Source organism: Barbatula barbatula (assembly GCF_947034865.1).
Source record: "Barbatula barbatula genome assembly, chromosome: 11".
Classification (NCBI taxonomy): Eukaryota; Metazoa; Chordata; class Actinopteri; order Cypriniformes; family Nemacheilidae; genus Barbatula; species Barbatula barbatula.
Genome location: NC_136774.1, coordinates 21,576,461 through 21,586,930, shown reverse-complemented (window position 1 = coordinate 21,586,930; position 10,470 = coordinate 21,576,461). Strand labels below are relative to the sequence as shown.

At 36.9% G+C, this 10,470-nt stretch overlaps 1 long non-coding RNA gene across 1 annotated transcript; it reads right to left on the bottom strand.

Annotated features, from left to right (window-relative positions):
* Positions 1 to 1,041: 1,041 nt before the first annotated feature.
* On the bottom strand, positions 1,042 to 3,034 carry LOC306900026. Its single transcript, XR_013787262.1, has 4 exons — positions 2,904 to 3,034; positions 2,231 to 2,400; positions 1,582 to 1,682; positions 1,042 to 1,337 (listed from the first exon to the last, which is right to left on the bottom strand). It is a non-coding gene; the product is annotated as an uncharacterized lncRNA (long non-coding RNA).
* Positions 3,035 to 10,470: the final 7,436 nt, after the last annotated feature.

The following is a 10,470-nucleotide window of genomic DNA, read 5'->3' as shown; positions in this document are numbered from 1 at the left end:
CAGAGCTTTTTATTTTATTCATTTGTATAACTTGTAGGGATTTTGATACAAGTCAAACATTTAAGGGAATAGAGCAGCTTTGTGATTTTTAATGTGTTTTTTTTCGGCAATATCAGGCGGATTCCCACTCTCCACGGTTAAGAGGGATTATGCCCAAATTGAATTGCAGATGAAAAATTATTATTGAATGTAAACTGCTGCTGATTATTCCTTTGTCTGTATTGTGCCTATTCCCAGCAAGCAATTTTTGGTTTAAAAGACGTCTATTGGCCGTCTAAACATAGCCCAGACGTCTAGGCTAAAACAAGGCTAAATTTGGGCTGTCAGTGAAAAGTTAATAGACGTCTAATCATTACCGAAGAATAGCCTAGTCATCAAATAGACCGCTATTAAACGAATACACGTAGACGTCTAAAAGACGGTGAATTTGGGTCTCTAAGCTAAAACAAGGCTAAATTTGGGCTGTCAGTGAAAAGTTAATAGACGTCTAATCATTACCGAAGAATAGCCTAGTCATCAAATAGACCGCTATTAAACGAATACACGTAGACGTCTAAAAGACGGTGAATTTGGGTCTCTAAGCTAAAACAAGGCTAAATTTGGGCTGTCAGTGAAAAGTTAATAGACGTCTAATCATTACCGAAGAATAGCCTAGTCATCAAATAGACCGCTATTAAACGAATACACGTAGACGTCTAAAAGACGGTGAATTTGGGTCTCTAAGCTAAAACAAGGCTAAATTTGGGCTGTCAGTGAAAAGTTAATAGACGTCTAATCATTACCGAAGAATAGCCTAGTCATCAAATAGACCGCTGTTAAACGAATACACGTAGACGTCTAATAGACGGTGAATTTGGGTCTCTAAGTTACAACAAAGCTGAATTTTGGCTGTCAGGGAAAATTTTATACGTCTAACCATAATCATCAAATAGACAGATTATGAATGCCTACATAATAGATAACCACACAATACCCAAAATATTTTTTGTTAACTAAATTTAACATGTTCTTCTCATAAATAGCAATTAATACAAACAAATTAAATATAAAGCTTTTATTAATAAAACCAACAATTGTAAAAAAGACAAAATGGAAAATTTAAGAAATAATATATTTGTTACAACAAAATCAAATGAATTAAGATTTGAACTTCTTTAGAATTTTTTTAAATAAAGGACAACCAATAATAATACAAATAACAAGAAAATCTAACAATAGTAAACTGATTCATTATTTTTTTCTATACCCACCCCCCCCCAACTCTCCCTGGTGCTTGCTTAAAATGGCATTCCTCAAGTCAAATTCAGTTGCTGTTGGGAAGTTGGTCATCACGGCATCTGCAAAGAAAAAAAAAATAAGCATGATAAAAGGCTTTTTGGACATCATCGTGTTTTAGTTTATACATTTATTGTAACGGATTTGATAATAGGGCTCGGTAATATAGCGCTGACATATATACTGATTTGGAAAATGTTTATATCAACACAGACTGATGTCATAAAGAAAATACATTAAATCATTAAAATGATAGTATACATCACCTTTAAGCCAAACGACAGACATGCAAACACAAGCACATACCTGCAATGACCGAGAACAGAGTGGTCTTCTCAAAAGCTGCCTTCTGCAGCGTACCACCCACCTTCATATTAAAATTGGACATGAGGCTGTTTTGCAAAACCCTAAAACAAAAAAAGATAGAATAGAAATATATGCTTCAGTGTACAAGTGTGCTCCGACCTTAAATGTTAATGACCATTGAGCTGCAAGTTTTCCATCATTAACCCTATAAAACTCTTTATTCAAGCTGATTGCTGGCCCACACTGAGAAATAGTTTTTCCCCCTGTAGGTCCCCTCACAATCGGTGTCTGCCTCAATACTGTCTGCCAAAATTTAACTCTGTGGTAGTAACTAAAAAGTAGTCAAGTAAACATTTAAACCTCAACTGTACATCAACAGCACTATTCTAATACACACAGATACTTTTTGTAATCGCTAATTTTATATTGACAATTTAAATTTGAATTTTTTTAACACTGTAATATGCAATTATTTTTGAAGTTTCAAACTCTGTTATGGTACTTCGTAACAAAAAGGTCTATTCTATTAGATCTATCTCTGTATGCAACAAGCCATTGCACTGTCACACATTCAATATTACAGATTAAATTATTTTTGGACTTTATGAAAGGTGAAAGCTTTAGTGAGGGCATGTTGTTGTTGTTTTACCATTGCTGCCCGGGTCTCCATACTCTCCAGCTGCCTTTCCAAGCATTGGAAATCCTCCATAGTTGCCAATGCAGACAGTTGGACACCAGTGTCTGTTTCCACCCTTTGGCCAACTCTTTTTAATTCTTCTTTTATTTCAACAAGAAGCGTTAGCACCTTTCTTTGAAACACTAAATGCAACAAAGGCAGTGTTACTTTCAAATATTAAAAAAAAGTACCACAACACTCAAATACTTCCATAACAAAAACTTAGCATGACAATATGAGCATGTATGTATTCATGCATGAATGAATGCATGTGTGTATATACATATATATATTTGTTATGCATATTTATTGCTGTGCTCTGTTCACTGGATAATTATCAATAAAACTTTTAGTGCATTTAAATCAAAGAACGTGGATCACATCACTCCAGTTCTGAGGTATTCATACTGAATTGACTTCCACAGTAGATATAAAATAATTTAGACTACGTATCTTGGTGATTGCCATCGGGATATGAAGCGATTTCCAACCAACATAACACAAAGTGCTTTTAAACCAAATCCCTTGCTTTGAGATAACCACTAAATGGCATACTCTAGCCCTGCTATCTGCTAAAATTTCACGGTCCCTACAAAATATGAAATGTAGAATGGAAACATGACAAAGAGATAACACAGTTACTTACAAGAAAATTGAACGTATTCCTTTTGCCCGTCTGTTGATCGCGTTGATTAGCTTCTACACCTGTGGCTTCTGCTCACGTGTTGGTTATTAAAAAAATGGCGTCGGCGGTATTGTTTATCGCGAGATCTGGCCGAATTCTCTACCAACTTCCAAGTCTCGCGTTGGCAGTGGCCATGTCTCAGTACTAGGGCAAATTGCCACCTACAGGTTGGGATATGTAATTGCATGTTTATTTAACAAAGTAAAAAATTCTAATCGGGAAATGTAATGTGTGACAGTACAAATAATGCAAATTAAAACTTGGCCAAAATTACTTGGTTGTTATGATGTCATGCATCCCACACGCTGTACATGTAAACAATTTTAGACTAGCTGGTTCAATATTGGGCTATAGCCAAGTCGTTCAAATTAGACCACAGATTGCCTTCGTTTAGCCCATACACAGCCTGTCCAATTCAGGGATAAATCGTGGCTACAGATGTCACGAAATAACACTTATTGTTTAGATATTATTGATAATGCTAACATGACGGGAAACATTTCGCCCAAGGGCTAAAAGCAGACTACACGTAGCCCGTCCAATTTAGTGCTAAAACGTGGCTACATATAGACCATGTCAAGAAACACTTGTATTTGTGTAGATGTTGAGACGGCGAACATGAAGGGATATGAACCATGCACTTCCTGGTAATCAGCTGCCTGGACAAAACCTATAGTGCCTCAGTTTGGACTATGTGTGGGCTACAAATAGCTGCTCTGACGACGAGCAAAATAGCGTATACGCTCAGGCTATTGAACATGTCAAAGAAATTAAACCAAATACCTTATAAACGCTGTTCATTTTGCTTACATGATGTAATATCATATATCTCACAAGTTATTTAGCCAAAAACGACTTTAAACAAAATTCTAGGTTCTTTGGGCTAGAAGTGGGTTACACATAACCGGACTACATCTGGTCTATAGTTAACCGAGACGTTGAAATGACGGCTATTGCTTGCTGGGTTGGTTGATGTCCCTCGGATATTCCCATGTTGCTGTAATATACATTCTATTGTAGTATTAAAAACAACCCGAGAAAATCTCTTCTGTGATTTTTTTATTAACATGGACTTTATCCACATTAAATAGCGTTATCCGTTTTACTTTCACTTTCTCTTCCTCTGTTCTTTTCTTGTCCGTAAAACCGAACACATTTTCCACATTTACATTTAGTCATTTAGCAGACGCTTTTATCCAAAGCGACTTACAAAGAGTTCGGGGAGCAATAAGCGATATGTCATAGAAAGTGCAATAGTTCAATAAAGTTGCCAGTTTTGTTTTACACGTCTCTTCATTTTTCGCTTGGATAAATAAGTCATTTGATTTGAGTTATTAATCGGTTTAGGACTTGATTTGTATTATTCGATTATGACGGTGATGGGAAGTTGAATTGCGCCAAAGTATATCTGTTAAAACCACCTGATTAAAATGATTTTTGTGAACAATGATCATGTATTTTGTTTTATCGAGTAAAAAAAACATTTAAGCAATATATACTATTGTAAAGGGCAAATATACATGTGAAAAAACGTAAATGAGCTCAATATGCTTCGAATTTCAATATGAATTACAACTATGCACAATATAAAGTACGGACAATTTAAGAACAAAGCAAGGTCGATGTTAATGTTACATTAGCTTTACAATATTTAACAACATTACTTGTGCATGAAAGTAGTCTGAGACTGTATGCGGGCTGTGCGTGGTATTCTGTCCCCATACGCATCTCCAGAATCTGGGCGCATCTGGGGATTTCTCGCCTACTCTTTTATGAATACTGACGATTCGTGCATACTAGTCGTTCGCCTACTCATTTTTGCCTACTACATAAGGAAGTATGCCATTTCGGATGCAGGCATAGCCATATGTTTTCTCTCCAATTCTTGCGCAATCGAAAACGATGCCGTCAGGAACGTTATTTGGTTTTGCATTTTGAAGTCGTTTTCATTGTAAAAACACGAATGTGCTTTTTTGGGGGTTCTGAAACAAAAACGTTTTCCTTTTTATAAATACAATTCTGCGCTCAAAAGCGTAGCACTGCGTATCAATTATTTGTTTACGTTTTTTGTATTGCGGTAAAAACGTGAAAAATAAATACTATCGTAAAGTGTGGTCGTTCTAGTTTTCTTTCAGAACCATACCATTGTAAATATTAAAATAAAGATTTTTTTTAAGTTAATGACTCAAAATATTATATAGTAACTATGATTGCTACAATATACAGCCTACAGTAAAGTTTAGTATAGTCATACTGTATATAGGCCTATGTGGGGTTGTAAAAGCTTGAATCATCTTTAATGCCAAATTTAGGCAAGTCATTAAAATTTTCGGGCATTCTTCTGGCATCACCATATTTACACTTAAAACATTGCTGCAATAAATTAATACATGTTTAATCTTACAATTATACAGACTTGAACTGTATATGTACAGCGCTGAAAACGTCCACGTCTTAAACATATTTCGCTTTTGGCAATAGAAAAGCAGATAATAGGACAGGGGAGATTGCCAGTAAAGCACGTGATGGGCTGGGTAGTCTGAGTATCATGGTATGTAATTCCACACATATCCTCTAAGGATACAGAGCCGTAAGGTATATTAGTCATAAAGCTCACTCATGGCTTTTTTGCGTTCAAAAGTTGTTGGAATTAATATATTTTACGTGTTAATGTACTGGAATAATGACATGGTAAATCTCATAACTCACATGCAAGAAACCCGTTCTGAACAGATCTATGTTACATTTATTCATGTGGCAGATTCATTATGTTGGTGTTGAAGATAACCTTCACATCATTTTCACAGTATGACTGTTACTATGTTAAAGACTATAAAGGACTCTCAAAGCTTTGATTTGATTCTGTGCATCAGTGCACTCAAGCTAAAATATTCATATCATCAACTGTGAATGTGGATCTCAGAAGCTGAGAAATAAAGTTAAGAAGGCCTGGTCATAAATATAATTTACAGGGTTCTGTTAACTCATAGGTCAGGTGAAATACAAGCCTCACATATGTTAAAGTTAGACAGCATCATTGATCCTTGACTTATGATGCAAGTATACTCTAGCTAGAGCTTAACTTTATTTTGTATGGTGTTAAAGGAACACTCCCCCTAAAAATTTAAATTCGGTCCTTATTTACTCACCCTCCAAAAATATCGTTCATACATTTGTACAGGTTTGGAACAACTTGAGGGTGAGTAAATGAGGACAGAATGTTTATTTGAGATTTTAATGATGTTTGTGACTCAGACAGTGGCCAGAGATTCAGTAATGCTCTTCCTAAAATGAGAAATTCTCATTTAATTTCATCTAACATTCTTCCGAATACCTTTCTTTGTGTTCAACAGAACAAAGACATTTATACGGGTTTCGAAGATATTCAAGACGGAATGTTCATAGTAACCCTTTAAAGCAGCTTGTCAAGACACTTTACACAATAAAAAACAAGAAAAATAAAAAATACACAGACACAAAATTTGTTTTAAGGTTGGATTCGAAAAATGCTCAGGAGAGTTTTATTTTTATGCTATATGAAGGAAAAGACAAAACTGAAAATAACTATAATATCAAAGACTGAATAGTCTGTAGTTTTCTCACATAATAAAAACTTGAATCAATGTTAAATGTACATTTATGTATTTGTCAGTCAGTCAGCCGGTCATTATCAGAAAATAAACACAGACCGGGCGTCTACGCTGAGTTTATTTGCAATAAATATTCTAATGGGTCTAATGGGATTAAATCTGTTTTAGTTTAGTCGGTGATGCATTTAGCCTTACGAAAGTGTTTTTTGTACTTTTCATCTGATTCTGATTGTTTTCCCAGAACAGTTGACCGTTCTCTCTGTAAATGGCCAGAACTAAGAATTATGCACAGAGTCATCGGCCTCCGAAGTCTTTCTTATGGTCAATGCATATATGACTCCAATCTGAGACCTCAGAGCATACAGGACAGCTCTGCTACGACTGCACTTCCATGTTTCTATCAATCTAAGTTTAGTTTAGAATAGGCCTCGTGACTTCTGGAGCAGCTGCCCTCCAAAGGTTACGTCCCTTTTTTATAGCGCCTCCGAAACAGCAGCTGCGTCGAGTCATAACCCGAGCATAACTCTTCCCCCAACACCCCTCACACTGTACGTTTGTCAATACTGAGTGCTGATACAGTACTTTAATAATCCTTATAATAGTAAAGGAAGTTTAGATCTGATTGCATTTGGCACAAATGACAGCTAATGCACTTTGCATCTTTGTGTAAGTGACTAAAGTACAGATCTTTCCTAGAGACTACAAGGACGAGAGAGTCCCCTTGTAACGTGGATATGTGTGTCAGTTTACCTTCCATATGCTGAACATTCTTTGGGGACTTCACCTTATGACTAACTCTCACAACGTGAGATGAAGTCATACGCATCGCATCACATGTTACAAAAGTTGACCTGTCAGTCAGGTGCCAGCTGACCGTCCACAGATTCATTCATACTGACATTGAGCAATTCAGAGACAATCCGACAGCACTTCACTTGATTCTAAACTAGTCATAAAGACCCACTTAGAAAACCGTTTTGCTATTTCAGAGCAATGCAGAGGTTGCTGTGGTTTTATTTGAGCAAACGGGTGGGGGGAAAAACTTGTTTAAATATAGGTCACAAGTTTAGTATGCTACAGATAAGAGCTGGCAAATAACCAGTACTGCCATTTACAGGCGTACAGTCGCACCCTGAACAGTACAAAGGGTCATTTATTCTATACAGTAAGATGTCTACCAGCACACGTCTCATATATTTCACCCTTTGACCTTTGCAGTTTACTGAAGTCCCACTTGCCCGCCCGAACAGCCTGTAAGGAGCGAAGACTGGGTTCTGAAAAGTTGTGGTTTTATGTTTTTCTAATCTACATTCTTGTTACTAAAAGGCCTTAATTTAAAGGTGTGGTGGGTCATTTTTCATAGGATCTTTGACAGAAATGATTTACAGTACATAACTATGTCTTCCGAGGTGTATAAAACCCTTACATAAGGCGTTTTGTTTTTATTACTTTAGAATGAGTTTTTTCTATCTACATACACCGCGGGTCTCCTTACATGGAATTCTCCATGTTGTTTCTACGGTGGCCCTTAATGGACAAACTGCTCTACGGAGCGCATTTCGTAAATACGTTATCTCCTTCGGCAAAGAAGCAAAAAACGTGACCACATCCAAGTCGTAGTGCTTGCTAAAGTTAGGGAGATGGGGTGGTTTGAGCTGTTGGGTGCCTCTAAAATCTCCTAATTTTTCCTTTACATTATATAAATCAAAAACTGTTTTTTGTTTTCTTAAATATTTTTAAGTAATTGAATTCAGTAACAACACATGCTGTTTTAGTTTGCCAGAAAGAGTTTTTCGATTAATATTTGCTGTTTGATGTAGTAGTTCTTTATGGTCATATAATGATGTTCCATACGGACAATTGTAATAGTCTCATTATGGGCTGTGAACGTGTTGTGTGTGCGTAATGACAGGGTGAAAGCGATGACAGCTGGCCCAGCTGGGGAGGGATAACACTCAGCAGATGCAGAAAAGGATTTGGATAACATGAGATTCTATTCCTCTATGGCCAATTCCATTATTTATTTAGCTCATATGGGTGCAGTAACCGTTTAAAACAGTGGTTCTCAATCTGTGTGCTGTGGCGATCATGTGCTCTACAAAAGTTGGCCTTACAATGAAAAAGTATGAGAAATCAAGCGTAGCATTACTGCCGATCACATAAGGGTCAGCTTATCAACGTCAACTAATAGTCATACAAGACATACTAGCCTGCATCCTATTTCAGTTGCCTTTCTTGTCTCCTTATCAGCTGCTTAATAGTCCTACACTGAAAACCCATCTCCTCCATATCTGCCTGTATGTCCCTGTTGAAAAAATAGCATATGCCGGGTTAGGTATGTTTTGATGCCAAACCAGCAAACCAGAATCAAAACTGCTGGTTTCTTCAACAGGGCTGTCGGATCATTTTAATTCGGTTACGCATCATGAACCGTTCTGGTTCCCCAGGTGGGGGGACACGTATTGCTGGTGGTCCGGCTCTGTCCATGGACAGATGGAGAGTTTGCCCAGAACAATTTCATTCCGCCAACCTTAAATATTCCTATTGTTTAATTTGTATAAATATTTGACGACAGTGGTCTTGTCAGAACCGCCGGTTTAGACAACGTACGTTTATATGACACATTTGTCTCAGAAATGAATCACTTTGGTATAGACATACAATTTGTGTATCATAATAACTAGATTTTGAATGAAAATCTAAAGCATTGTCTGCAGGCCCCATAGACAGCCGTCCGTTTGACCATCTGACCTTATTATCATCATTCACATTATTGTAAAGTGACTGGCGACAGACCATGAACGTCTTGTTCATCATCTCTAGTCATGTCATGCGACACTTAAAACTTTCATCATGCCTGAACTTTGTGTGAACATAACATTCTGTTCGAAGGTTAAACGACTTTAACAGCTACATTTGAATTATGGGATGTCAATAACTGAGGCATCACTCAAGTGTGACTTGAAAGGGGTAATGTATCATCAGGATTTTTCTGGTTCTCCGGTGAACAACACAAGATGATACAAAAGGTGCCTCAAAGGGATGCCATAGAAGAACCATTTTTGGTTCCCGCAAGAACCACACTTTCTCTCTCTCTCTCTCTCTCTCTCTCTTATAGTCTAAGAAACATTTGGATGTTGAAGGTTCTTTATCGAACCATGCTGCCAAAAAGGTAATTTAAACCGGTATATCGCGAAGTAAATCAATAATAATAAAGGTAATTTTTCCACAGCAGCAAAAGCGATCTGTTAAAATCTAAACCCTGCAGTCACAAAAATGCTTTACAGAGAACATTAGCCAGCAATGATAAACAAAATGAATAAACACAAACATTCACAGCATAAAAAAAGACATCAACAAATAAAACCATAACTAAAAATGACTCTTTGCTTTGTTTCAGTTCTAAAAATGTAAACAACATAAATATATATATTAATATATTTGATTATAATAAAACATTATATTTTATTATCATTAAACACTAATACTAAACACTAAAACCATGATATTCTGTATCTATGTTAAATGTGCTTGTTGACATATTTGAACGTTTTCTGTAAACGGTTACTGGGAAACAAAAGTAAATCAAGGCTTCTCTCTAGTGGCGATTCTTCATTACAACACGTGTGTCATCAGCAGATGTTTGTTACAGAACAAACTTGGACACAATACGGGCTGCCAAATGACCACTTCATTAAATGGATTTGTGCATTGTAATGTCATGTCATACGGGACGGGGGGCACTGAGCATGCATTAACGCTGCCATAACAGCCGTAGCCAACGGGTTGGCGTGTATGGCTGCTTTGACATTGGTACTTTGTTGCAATGTTGTGGCATACGGGATCAGGGGAACTGAGCATGCATTTCAGTGTAGGCAGTCGTGGCCTGACGGCTAGAGAGTCCGACTCGTGACCAGAAGGCTGCCGGTTGGATTGGT